Source organism: Lygodium microphyllum, chromosome 12, assembly GCF_053477565.2.
Source record: "Lygodium microphyllum isolate KBCC chromosome 12, Lygodium_microphyllum_v1.1.10, whole genome shotgun sequence".
NCBI lineage: Eukaryota > Viridiplantae > Streptophyta > Polypodiopsida > Schizaeales > Lygodiaceae > Lygodium > Lygodium microphyllum.
In genome coordinates, this window is record NC_141146.1 from 41800644 (window position 1) to 41814387 (window position 13744).

Sequence of the window (13744 nt, forward strand, 5' to 3'; positions counted from 1 at the left end):
TAAGAGTTCCACCTAAGAGGAATCCATGTGTATGTAATGGGAAAATTTAAGTAGATATCTCATTCTTATGTGTGCAAATTTTTTAGAGTCTCTTATGTGTGCAAATTTCTGAGAGCCTCTTCATCTCTATCTCTATCCTCTTGCTTGCTTCACCATAGCTTGTGAGTGAGGAATAGAGAGTAAGTGGACTCAAAGAGGTCAAGCTACTCATCATTCTTGCTCTTCTTCTTCTTCTTCTTGAGAGCATGAGAATGAGGGATTGCATGAAAGAGAGTTAGTGATGAGTGAGAGAGTTTGGGAATAAGAGGCTTGTGGAAAAAAGATCCATTCTCCATCCTCTTCTTTTTCTCTATTCTCCTCTTGGCAATGGAGTGGTGGTAGTATATGGATCAAGGGAGTAGTGGTAATAGATCAAAAGGATACGTAATTGTATCATTGAGATTTTAAAAATATATGTGGTACATTTGACTACAATGAGTATAAAAAGACTATGCTCGTACACTCATTTACAAGCATCCATGAAACTTCTTGGTTTCTTTCTTTTCATGGATGAGAGAGGGAGAGAGAGATGGTTTGGGCCAAGAATACGAGCTAACTATATGAGAGGTAGCTTTTCTCTCAAGTTAAGTTGAACTCTTGAAAGAATAACTGCTCCATCAAGGCCCTCTTCTTAGATGTTGAGCCCAACATGAAGAAAGGGGCTTGCATAGCTATAACAAATTCCTTCCCTTAGAATCTAGAAATATTGTATAGAATAGAGAATGGGTATTTATTTTGCAATGCAATTATGATCCTCTAATACATGTTTTTTTCATATCAATGCTAGATTTAGATATGCGATATTTTGATAGTGGTGTTAATAAGAATATTACTTTTTCATAATGTAGACTTTTACTTCTCTTGAGTCTACCCTTAAGGATAGTAGTGTCACATGTACTAAGAAACATCTTATCATCTTGATGAATGGGGTAAAATTGTGCTAACTATTGATATTGAAACTACTTTGAAATTTTTAGATGCATTGTATATAATAGAGTTAAAAAATAATTTGATGTTAGTTTTAGATCTTGGTTGTCAAAATTTGTGGATAACAAATGCACTATTCATCATCTCTCATATTTTAATACAATTATTTCATTTGATACACTATATTTTGGGTTGTGTTAGGTATAGAACTACTATACCTTTACCCTATTATGTTAGGAATAAGCATCTAGGAGTTAGTGTAAAGGAACTATCAAAGGTTGCACCTTTTTATTTTAGAAACAATGTTTCGTACTTATGCATTTTGTATATCCTGATAAATGTAATGTCATATGAATAATCGGATTCAAGTTTTAGCATTGCTTTAAGCATTTATGTTCTCATTTTCTATTAAAATGCTTGAAAAGATTTTGTTGGTAAATGTGTAATCAAGAAGTTTGGATTTCAAACATGTTATTTTTACCAACCCAAAATATCCTTGTGTAGGTCATTTTCTCATTGTCATAAAGCAAGTGAAAATGCTTAGTGATCATGTAGATTTCTCATGATTTTATCATGGGCTAACCTCTCATATTTTTTATTAAGAAGAAGCGAGTCTTTTCCTTAAAGTGTAGAGTGTTATGGCAGCTAAACCTTTAAGGGAGTGTTGCTTTGTTAGAATGTCAAAAGAGGGTTTGTTTCCTACTAGAGTATTAACTAGAGCTAGAACAATGTAAATGTAGAAGTAAACATGTAGGGAAATTGGTGATGCCTCTTTAGATAATGGAAGCAATGAGGAATTTTAAGATGCTACAAGATATCAAAGAGTTGGTTTGATGGAATCAAAAGTAGAAGATGATGAATTGAATGAGAGAATATCATGTCTATTTGCAAGGATTTATTATTTAAGAATATCACACCTTGTAAATTATAGAGAAGATTACAAAGCTTGATTGTGGAATAGTAGCACTATTACATTGAGTCAAATTTTTTCATCAAAGGTTGGATTTTGATTCTTTACCACCATTGAAGAAAAGAAATTAGATCGCATCTAACTAGATGGCTTAGCAACAACTGCGAAACCCCATAGTCCAAACGGTAAAGTTTTCAAGGAGAAAGAAACAAGACCCTTATTATAGTAATGCACAATTTAAAATGAGCAAGTGTAATATGGATATAATGTATGGTGACTATGTGAAGAAAAAACACTTTGCATCAACATTCAATAGGAAGGCAACGGGTTGATTTATTGGATATGGATTAGGCCACTTTATTGATAAGCAAAAGTCTATGTTGGTGCAGGACTATGCACACAAAGTTTTGAACACAACAAATAAACCTTCTCTAGAAATGAGTATCTCTTATATTATTAAAGGGCCAAATTGGAGAATCGGGAGTATTATAGCTAACATAGAATATTAACCCACAAAGTGTTGATTTTAATGATCTAGTGTAAGTTGCAATGAGAGTGGAAAAGAGGCTTCGATCAAGGAACAATATGAAAGGAGATGGTTTTAAAACCTAAGGAGGATTCAAAATTTAGAGATAAAGGATAAAGGAAAGGACTCAAGCTTTAAATCTTAATTGTAGGAGGAGTCAAAGGGTTCAAATGACAAAGACAATAAGAAGAAATGAGCCAAGGAGAGCAAAAGTAGGAGGGATGGAGAGTCATCTAAGAAAAAAATGAGGAGAAAATTATCATAAAGAAAATTGAAAGAAAGTTGGAAGTTAACATTAAAAAGAAATTAAAAGATTTGGGAGTAAGTAGACAAACTAAAAAGGAGAAGTTTTATTGCAGGTGTAAGAAGAATGGGCATGAGACTACAACATGTTGGTATAATTCAAAATTTGGGAATATTTTGTCACCACCTATTATGTATCTAAGAATGAGGTTGAGAGAGCCAGTATAAGTACATCAAATAATTCCTGATAATAGACAACAAAGAGGCTTTTAGGTACCAATAAGATTCTCTCCTCAATCATCTTGGAATAGAGCATACAAATATAGGATACCAAGGAAGACCACATTATCATTGTGGAATTCAAGGGGATTACAAATTGAACTAACTTAGGCTAGTTAGAGAAAGAAGCATTGATTATCTTTGAAAACTTGGGAGTTGGTGCCTTCATATTCTTGGATACTCCAATGCACATTGAGGTAACAAGTGATCAATGATTCTCACTGCTCTACAATGTTAGTAGCTACAAGTTCACAACAATCCTCGAAATAGAACAAAAAAAACAAGAAGTAATACATGTAACAATCCTTGGAAAAAACAAACATATAGAGAAATAAATGAACTATACAACAATTCATAGATAATTAGTCATTCAAATTTTTAATCTTTAACAAAAAATTAAGTGTAAGTAAAAAAAAGAAACATACACTCACATGCAATTGCTATTATTATTATCATTTCAATAACTATATAAAATTCACAAACAATATTCATTTTGATACTAAAGTACAAAATTGAAATAAATCTTTTGTGTACTTTTAATAAACACATAATACGTGTGAGTTATGATATGAAAGAATTGTGAAAAAAGATATGTAAAGATATAACAAAACTATATGAACTTTGAAAGCTTTCATATCTTAAGAATATGCATAGATAAAAGTAAATATGCAATAGCATTCTAAACATTCATAGCTCTTATATATGAACATTCTTAGATACATGTGTATATATACTCTTATTGTAATATTATGTAATTAATCCATAAACAATTTATGTAGACAACTTACCAACAATAAGCATAACATTAAAGCACTTGTTTAAACTAATGGAAAACAAACACTAATCTAGGGATTGTGCCTAGTTAGGGACTACATAGTCCAAATAGCATCAAACAATAACCATATCATGAACTAACAATGCCAAAGCTAGGATATTGGCCCATTAGAAAAAGTTCAAGCATGTTTAATTTCTATTATTTAACCAACTTTGCAATTACCCCATTAAAAAAAGAACCAAGACTAGCAAACAATCAAGGATTACCTCTTGCTCTCACTAGAATAAGTAACCCAATATTATTCACACATTCTTTGGTTCCTTATTTTTATGTATCCCTATATAAACAATGAAACATGACTCATTGAAAGATTCTTAGAACCATCCACTCAATGTGTGAGATACTATTAAGGCTGTTCGGTAAGAGAGTTCTTCACTCAAGAAGGATGAAATCTCCAAGAGACTCGCTTGGAAGTTGAAAAAGTAAGAAATACAACTAGGGTCCTCTATATATAGTGGATTTTTAGGATTTTATGGCCGTTAGATTTTCAACATTCCTCAATGGCCCCATCAAACCTTAGAATACCCTATTAGAGAATTTGGAAATCTCCCAAGTTCCACTTTCAAATAAGAAGTAAAGATTTGACTAAATTGCTAAATCTTAACACCGTATTTGAGAGTGGGACTTGGGGGGATTGCTTATATAGTATTCAGGGAAAATTTCACCTTCAAGTAAGGGGATAAGATTTGACCATGTGCCCAAATATCAATCACATTAGGAATTTTGAAACTTTACGAAAAATCCCAAATTCCTCAATATGTGGTTTTGTTGTGCCCACCAATATATAGAGAAACTCCTTCAAAAGTTTTACCTAGTTAACATTATTAATATAAAATCCTAGAGTTAATGATGTGTTATTATTACGAGATTGCAAAAATGTAATCATGTTATTGCAATCAATACCTTCAATCTATGTTTGCCGGTGCTGCAATATTATTATCCTGGGTGAGTAGGATGAAGCCGATTGAAGAAGATTGTCACCATCTTCAACTTTCTTGTTAGAAAATGACTCCAAAATTGGGTAGGCTTACAAATTTATCCTTTCTCATTGTTATGTTGCCTGCTAGTGTAAAGCACCAAGGAAAGGGATTCAACAAAAGAGAAAGGAAACGAGATTATTCAAAGCGTTCATTTTCTTATTTTTCTAACACTGAGAGATGAAAGCTAGGGGAGCGAATAGGATTAGATACCCCAGTAGTCCAAGCCATAAACAATGGATACTAAGTGCTGCGCGTATCGACTTGTGCAGTGTTGTAGCGTTAGCATTAAGTATCCGGGACTACGTAAGTGGCTAGGGGTGAATCAAAAAGGTACGACTCTATTCCTTTATTGAAGTTTGAAAGGCCATAAGAACCTACACGCGGGAAAATGAGTCCTCTTTCACACCACAAGCATGGGATCATCACAAAAAAAATCCAGGTCCCAATATACCCAGTGCCAGATAACAGCAAGAAACAACAAGCCAGATAGTATGATAGGTACACCTCATAACTCCAAATACTTGCATCAGTTACGGTATCTCTGGTAAATCTTCAACCACCCCATGACTTCGTTACTCCAATGCGAGCCATAAATGGAATAACAAACATGCCTTGCTAGGAGGAAATCCTTGAATAGAGGCCTTTTATGATGAAATGTTCTGGCTACAAGTCAATGGACATGCAGGAAGAATTGCTCAATATGCATTAGCTCTTGAACGTTTATGGCATTGAAGAAGAGAGAAACACAAATCAAAGAAAAAATGAGATTTTTAAAAGCTATAACAACAAAATAACCATCTTGGAAAGAAGAATTACCGACTATTATACTAAATTGTCAGTGGATGAGACCGGTTGAGTGATAACGGTCGGGGATGGAACTGCATGTGTTTATGGATTGAACAAAACTTAAGCAGTGGAAATGGTAGAATTTGCCGTCGGTGTCAAAGGAATGGCTTCTAGTAGCTACTAAAAAATTGGCATCTTTGTCTCTCTTCTTTGTATACAACTCCATATACAAAATTGTATTATGAAATTATTTTTGAATGACTGAAGAGGAAGTGGCAACATCAATTGTCGAGAGGGTGTTTGTGGAATAGACAATGTTGATTGCTATAGTTGGCACTTTTGGTGTGGCAAAATACTAGGTGAAAATAGTGCAGTGAAGGTGATATGATCATGCAAAGTGCCAATTGCTAGACATGTTTCAAAACTAGTTGGAGACGTTGGTTGATGTTGATTGGGAAGATTACAACCATTCATCATAAAAAGTGACGAGTGAGCCCAATAGTCTAAGATTAAACATCATCACAAGCAATGGCATGAAGCTTGAAGTCAATAATTTATTATATTTGGTGACCAATTTTTATGGATATAGTAGTAGATGATGCTTATCAGGATAGTAGTTGAGTTGAATACTTGATTTGGTTAGTGCAACAACACTAGAAGAGATGGCAATCCATTGTGAAGGAAATCTAGCATAGAATATATTCTCTCTGAAGTTGATCTAAATTTTATATCTTCCAAAACACATCACTATAAGAGATGGTGACCCATTGTGAAGGAAATCCTAGCATAGAATATATTCTCTTTGAATTTTTTGTTGCTACTATAGAAAATAATATCACCTTCAAACTTCACTTTCCTAGCTTGGGTTCAACATCATTGTTCTAAACCACTACCTATACTACCACTTTTGAAAGATGAAATCTACTATCTTTAGCACCTAAAGGGCTACCAACTATCCGCTTGTTACACCTAGGAAATGTTGCATACTCAAAATGCTCTGCCATCAACTCCATAGTAATTATTGTGTCCTCTTGATCTAAAATATGTTTACTAAAATCTTTGCTACCTCCAAGATAAGAGAAATTGGGGACCCTCCTTAATATGCAAGGTATGCATGTCACCTCTAGAAGAAGAAGTCACCAAGGTGTAAACACTGCCACTACAATTTTGTAGCATGACGATTGCTACTCGTTTCTTTGATATTTAGTACCCAACCTCTCTAGAAGATGATGCTTTTGCACTCATCAATCTAATTACTCATGTTTCCCTCTTCGAGAAAAAAAATCCCTCCATAGGTGCTTTGATTATACAGCCTCCTCTTCTTGTTTCCTTCTATTCATGATCCAAAAAGACACTTAAATTATTTGATGATAAAAAGTCTCACAATCCCTTGTCATGATATTCATCATGGCCCCCCAAAATAAGCTTCCCCTTCCTCTTTCTCAAATCCCATAGCCTTTCCCTATTTTCGACGTTCTCTCCCCTAAAAATTGGGCACAAATGCCTTCCCTTTTCTTTAGTTTGCCTTATTATTTTAAGCTTTGCCTTTTCTTTTCTTAGCATAATTAAAGCCTTACTCCAACAATTAATATGAAGGCATATGAAATTTTCCCTTTTCCTCAATAAAGCTAAACTTGAGACACTCATAAGAAGAGTGCCCAAAGCAAAACAAGTCTTTGAATGCAAAGTCTGGATTTTAGCAATCATCATTTTGATCTTGATGTACATTAGTAACAAAAAAGAAAAAGCTAGCAACGATATTTTCCATCATACCCACATAGCCACCGCCAGCAGGGCACCAATTCCTAAGTTATCTCCACAGTATTGTGGCCCTGTACAATTCTTAAATATGTTGCTAAAATTTACCTATAAATTTGATCTACAATTCTCAAGTAGAGTCCATCTAGCCATTCATGCTAAGTAAATTGTGAAAGAAACTTAATAATGATGATAGTCTAGTGGACCAATGAGTCTTGGTAGATATTATTATTTAACCGCTAGTTCAACCTCATGAGCTAGAATGGATCTTGGATTTTCATGAGCATTACACATGATATCATGTTTGTAAAAAAAATTTGGTCAAGTAGAAGGATAGACTTGAAGAAGTTTCTTAAATTTGGGAAATTATTAGTATACTCAAGAAGTTTCTGCTTCCATTTTCCACAATGAAAACCCTTCTAAAAGGGGGGAAGTAATGTAAAGACAAGGGTCTTGAGTAGATAAAATACATAGAATAGTTTGATTATAATGCTAATAATTGATTATAAGTTGTCATTCTAAGGTATTGATGGGGTTAAGAGGTTAAGGAATGACCTAAGTTAGAGCATAGATTGCCAAGAGATGAGCACAAGAGGTCATGGACCAAAGGGTCAAATATTGGGTGATCTATGTGAATAGATTCACTAATGATAGTCTAAATATAGAGTCCATAAGTCCATATAATGATAGTAAAATGGTCTAAAATAGAAAACAACACAAAAATTGGATGACAATATTGTAAAAATGTACTTTTTTTGGGGGTATCATAATGAAAGAAAAGGTTATAAGCTATACTATCCACGAAGTAAGTATATCTTGGTCAACTATTGTATTGTCTTTGTGGAAGTTGCTATTCAACCTTTAGTTTCATGTATAAAAGAGACATATCTAGACTCATTGGAAATCTACAACACTTTACTACCTCTATTCAATGGTGTATAACCACATGCAATGCCAAATGAGTCCATTTCTCAACATACATAGGTTTCTCATGCTAATAAAAATAAGCATATTTCTACTACACACATGTGAATGATGCACTTCTTAAGGATGTAGTAGAGATTGAGCAATCTAGAACTATGTCAAAATGGCTAGTGCAAACATTGTGTGACAATAATTTGGATGAGTCATTGGCTACTAGTAATACTCATTTGGGCTCTCATAGTGCCTCTTATGCATCAAATTGTTGTGCATTGGGTGTTTCTAGTTAGTATGATGAGAATAAGCTTGTGTCTTTTGAACAAGCACAATATTCAAAACATTGGATGGCTATTGTATGCAATTTGAGTATAATGATATTTTTAAAGATGGTACTTGGCTCTTGTGTGATTTACCTCATGGCAAGAAGGCCATTGGAACCGAAGTGGGCTTATAACATAAAGCACAAAGTAGATGGTAGTGTTGATCACTACAAAGCTAGACTTATGGAAAAGGGTTATCTTAGTAGAAGGATATTGATTTTGTTTTTTGATCATCTTTACCAAAGATGGTCTTAGAGAAAAATAGATGTGCACTCAACCTTATTTCATATTTGATTGCATTAGCCAAAAATTTTGTGTAATACATCTCGACTGATGCCAATATTGTCTAGAGTCGTGTACACCTACTCACTATCCAAAGAATGATGCTTCATGAAAGAATTAAAGCATTGTCTCTTTGATTTTTTGAATTTATTCCTCTCAAGAATATCCTCTAGAAATGTCAAAGGTAGAAGGTCATAATACAACTAAGATGATTTTCAACCATCTCACTCACATATACTTGGCTGAAGAAGAAATCTAAATAAGATTAATATCATTAATCAAATATGATTCTAAATGAAATCATACTGGACATTTCTCAAGTAAGAAAGATTATCTTTCTACTTGGCTCCTTTTAGGATAGCCATCTCCTCCTCATCTGAGATTTTCAATGGTGTATGTGTATATGTGAAGTTATGACACCTATAAAGAGTATGTACAATGGCACTACAAGGTCATAGTAGATTAATTCCCAAAGATTGAAGTTGAGACAACTCCAAGTTCCCAATGTAGACCAAAGTGAAGCATGCTTCATTGAGTCCTTTGGTGAATATATCTGCACTCATCTGATAACTTGGACAATGTTCAACCATGATCATGCCTTTCTTTACTTCATATCAAACACAATGATAATGTATTGCACTATATTTAGACTTGTTATGTTTAACATAGTATTTACCAAGGCTAATAGCACTTTGGTTATCACATAAAAGTGGTGTGCTAAAGAGAGGAGGATGGCCAATATCTGATAGAACTTTTCGAAGCCATACTAACTCTCAAGACACTAAAGATGCAGCTACATATTCAGCCTCTATAGTGGAAACAACAACACCACATTGTTTCTTGCTAATCCAAGAAACAAGACAACCATTGATAAAGAAACAATTTTCACTTGTAGAATACATAGATAAGTGAGAGCTTTCCCAATCTGCATATGTATAACCCAAAAGTTGAAGTGAATGTAGACAATTAAAGTTTTGCTAGCCTTGATAAACCAACCCCAAAATCTCTAATGCCTTTCAAATACTTCAAAAACTATTTAGCTGCAATCCAATGTTTAAGGCATGGAAAACTAAGATGTTGTCCAAGAAAATTGGCAGCAAAAAGAATGTCAGGGCAAGAATTTAAGCCAACAAATTGAAGACATCCAACAAGATTAGCATAAGGTTGATGCAATGCTAATTTTCCATCATTCTGTAGAAAGTGAGATTTTTTGGTAGAGCCCAGAAGACAAGGAGTACTAGCAAGATGTGCAGAACCCAAACCAAACTTCTGAATAATATCTTCAATGAACTTTGTTTGACGCAGTAATAAAACACCCTTTTCTCAATAGCATTGAATCCGAATACCAAGACATGAGTGTATGTCTCCAAGATTGACCATGTCAAACATAGAAGATAAAACCTTCTCTACTTGTTAAAGGAAGTTGAGATTGTTAGAAACAAGTATGGTATCATCCACATATAGAGCAAGAATAACAAAACTATCATTGCAGTGCTTGACATATAAGTTAGGATCTAAGGAACAAGAGATAAAACCTTGTTTTGAAAGGAAGAGATCAATCTTTTGATACCAAGCTTGTGAAGATTATTTGAGACCATAAAGTGCCTAATGAAGTCTACCAGTAAGATTTTCCTTATGTTTGACTACAAATCCCTCCGAGGTGTATGTGTATATGTGAAGTTATGGTGCCTACTGTTGAGATATCGAGCTCCACTCGTGATACGCCAGGGTGACCGTTGTGTATTTATGTCACCGACTTGTCAGTTGCAGACGCGGTTGGTACACCGCCCATGAATAATAGCTACATGATAGCTATCCTTATCTACTCTAGTTCGTGGCTCAGTTAGTATGCCACCTTAGTTAGTTGAGTTTGGTTTGAGACCCATATATAGGGTTCTTCTATTTCTTTGTACTAGAGTTCTTTTGGCTTACACAACTAAGAAGAGGAAAACTGTTTTCAGCCTCCACCCTTGTGTGTCTTCCCCCATTGTGCAAGCAAGAAAGCTTCAAGCGAGACTCCTTTCTTCTCTCCCACAATCTTTACATGGTATCAGAGCCTTGTTCGTGGTAAGGAGCTCAAGAAAGAAAGCCAAGCTCGCGGTGTTCTGGTAAGAGGAGCAGTGTTGCTTTCATTTTCTGTTTTGGGAGCAGATCTCTGCAGGTAGCATAGCCGGAAAGTGCAGAAGTGTATTGTCTCAGGTTGAGACGCCCTTCGCGGTGAAGCAAGAGGGCAGTATATGCTGCGGGATAGGGCTTTAGCCCTTGGCGACCTTTTTTTTTTATTTGAGGCCATTTCGGGGCCTGTTTTGGAGGCGGAAGTTCTCTGCACGCACTCAGAAAAAGACCCAGTTTTATGCTGTGCAGCCACTGTTCTACAGGTCGGTGAAAAGTTACTGTAGAAATTGCATCGTATGCTTGTGCGCAGAGACATTGGGAGTTACAGAATCATCCCTGTTGCCTGTTGATGCAAAATCGTCACTAGGAAGTGACTGTGTGGTCAAATACCACTTTCGCCAGTTTTGCAGATTTTCCCTTGTGAGGGTGAAGCTGTGTTTTTTGTAGTGACAGAATTTTTTGCAGTGTTCTGTAATGGCATCTGATTCTCTTTCACAAATTGTCACTGAAAAGCTTGACAAGAACAACTTCCAAGCATGGAAGTTTAGAACGACGAATTTCCTTATGGGAAAAGGATATTGGGAATTTGTTGCAGGAAATGAAGAAGAACCAGTTCTTCCTGATGTTCCCAATCAACAGCAAATGCAGGCATTTAAAACATGGCATGAGAGAGCCAGGAAAGTTATGTACTAGCTGTCTAGCAGCATTTCAGACTCTATGATTGTGCATATTCAGGATGCAAGTACGCCAAAGGAGGCATGGGATACTTTGTCAAAAATGTATAGCACAAATACACAAGCCAGGAAAATGCAGCTCAAGCAAGAGTTGCATAATGTGCAAAGAGAAAATATGAGCATCAATGACTACCACATGAAAGTGAAGAAGATTGCAGATGCACTTGCTTCCATCGGGTCGCCAGTGGAAGATGATGATTTAGTTTCTGTGACCTTGAATGGTCTAGGAAAGGATTATGCACAGTTTCAGACATCCATTTCAGTTCGTGAAAGATTTCTTGATTTTGAGGAGCTGATTGCTCTTCTAATTTCTGAGGAGCAAAGAAATGGTGGTGCATCTTCTTCAGGAGGAACTTCAAAAGAAGCTGTCTTCTACTCAAATACTAGAAGAGGTAGAGGCAGAGGTAGAGGAGGCCGATTTGGAGGCCGTGGCAGAAATCAGAATATGCAGCAAACTCAAGAAAACCAGTCCTATGGAGGAGGACGTGGTAACTCTAGAGGCAGGGGGAGCCAAAGAAGTCGTGGTGGATGGCAAAGAGGTCAAAATGCAAACAGTAATGTTGAATGCTACTACTGTGGTAAAATGGGTCATATGGCTAAAGACTGCTATAAAAAGCAGAATGACATCATGAATGGAAAACTGCAACAAGGGAATTATGCATCTTCTAGCAGACAGGGTGATGACAGAAATGAGCATTTGTTCATGGTGCAGCACATGAACAATTCTGTGACAAGTGCAGAAGAAAGCAATGATGTATGGTATGTTGACTCAGGTGCATCAAACCACATGACAGGTCATGCAGAATGGATGGAGGATGCAAGGAAAATGGAAAAACCAGGATTTGTGGAGACTGGTGATGATACTGCACATCCTATTGTGCAGATTGGAAAAATTCCCTTGTCTATGCAGGATGGGAAAAAGAAATACCTGTCCGATGTATTTCATGTCCCGAATATCACCAAGAATCTGGTTTCTGTCGGTCAAATGGTTGAGCAGGGCTTGCAGGTCAGATTTAATCCTCATGGATGCTTTGTTGAGGATATGAAAAATAAAGGTCGCTTGATAGCAAAAGGAAAGAAGAAGGGCAGAATGTTTACGTTGGATGCAGACATGTCTGAATTGAGTGCAGCAATGTTTGCACATGGGACCGGTGTAGTTGCAGATATTGATATATGGCATAAACGCATTGGTCATGTTAATGTACAGCGACTTAAATCAATGCAGGCCCAAAATATTGTTGCAGGGTTGCCAAAATTCAAGGTTGCAGAAATGCATAAGGTATGTGAAGCCTGTCAGTTTGGAAAACAGGCAAGGAAACCATTTCCTAGACATGTTCAAGAGAGTGAGAAGCCATTGGAATTAATCCACTCTGATGTGTGGACTACTAAAGCTGCATCTCTTGGAGGCTGTCATTATTTTGTCATTTTTATTGATGACTATAGCAGAAAAGTTTGGGTGTATTTTATGAAAAAGAAAAGTGAAGTTTTTGGGCATTTCAAAACCCTTAAAGCTATGGATGAAAAAGAAACAGGTCTGAAAATAAAATGCCTAAGGTCAGATGGAGGGGGAGAGTACCTCTCAAATGAGTTTGCAAAGTTCTTGCAGGAGCATGGCATAAAGCAGCAATATTCATGCAGTTATACCCCACAACAAAATGGAATTGCAGAAAGGAAAAACAGGCATATTGGAGAGGTATCTCGTGCCATGCTCAATGAAAAAGACTTGCCAGATTTTTATTGGGCTGAAGCAGTTGCTACAGCAGTCTACATAATGAACAGGACTCCCACTGCAGCAATACATGGAATGACTCCAGAGGAGAGGTATACTGGTAGGAAACCAGATATTTCTCATTTGAAAATTTTTGGTTGCATTGCCTATGTACATGTGCCAGATGAGTTGAGATCCAAGTTGGATCCAAAAGCTGAGAAGTGCATCTTTATTGGTTACTCTCTGCAGCAAAAAGGGTATAGATGCTATAACCCTTCTATTCGTAAGTTTATAGTGAGCAGAGATGTTGTTTTTGATGAGATGAGTAGCTGGTATAAACCAGTAAATGTGATTGATGATGTAGATGCACAAAATTCACAG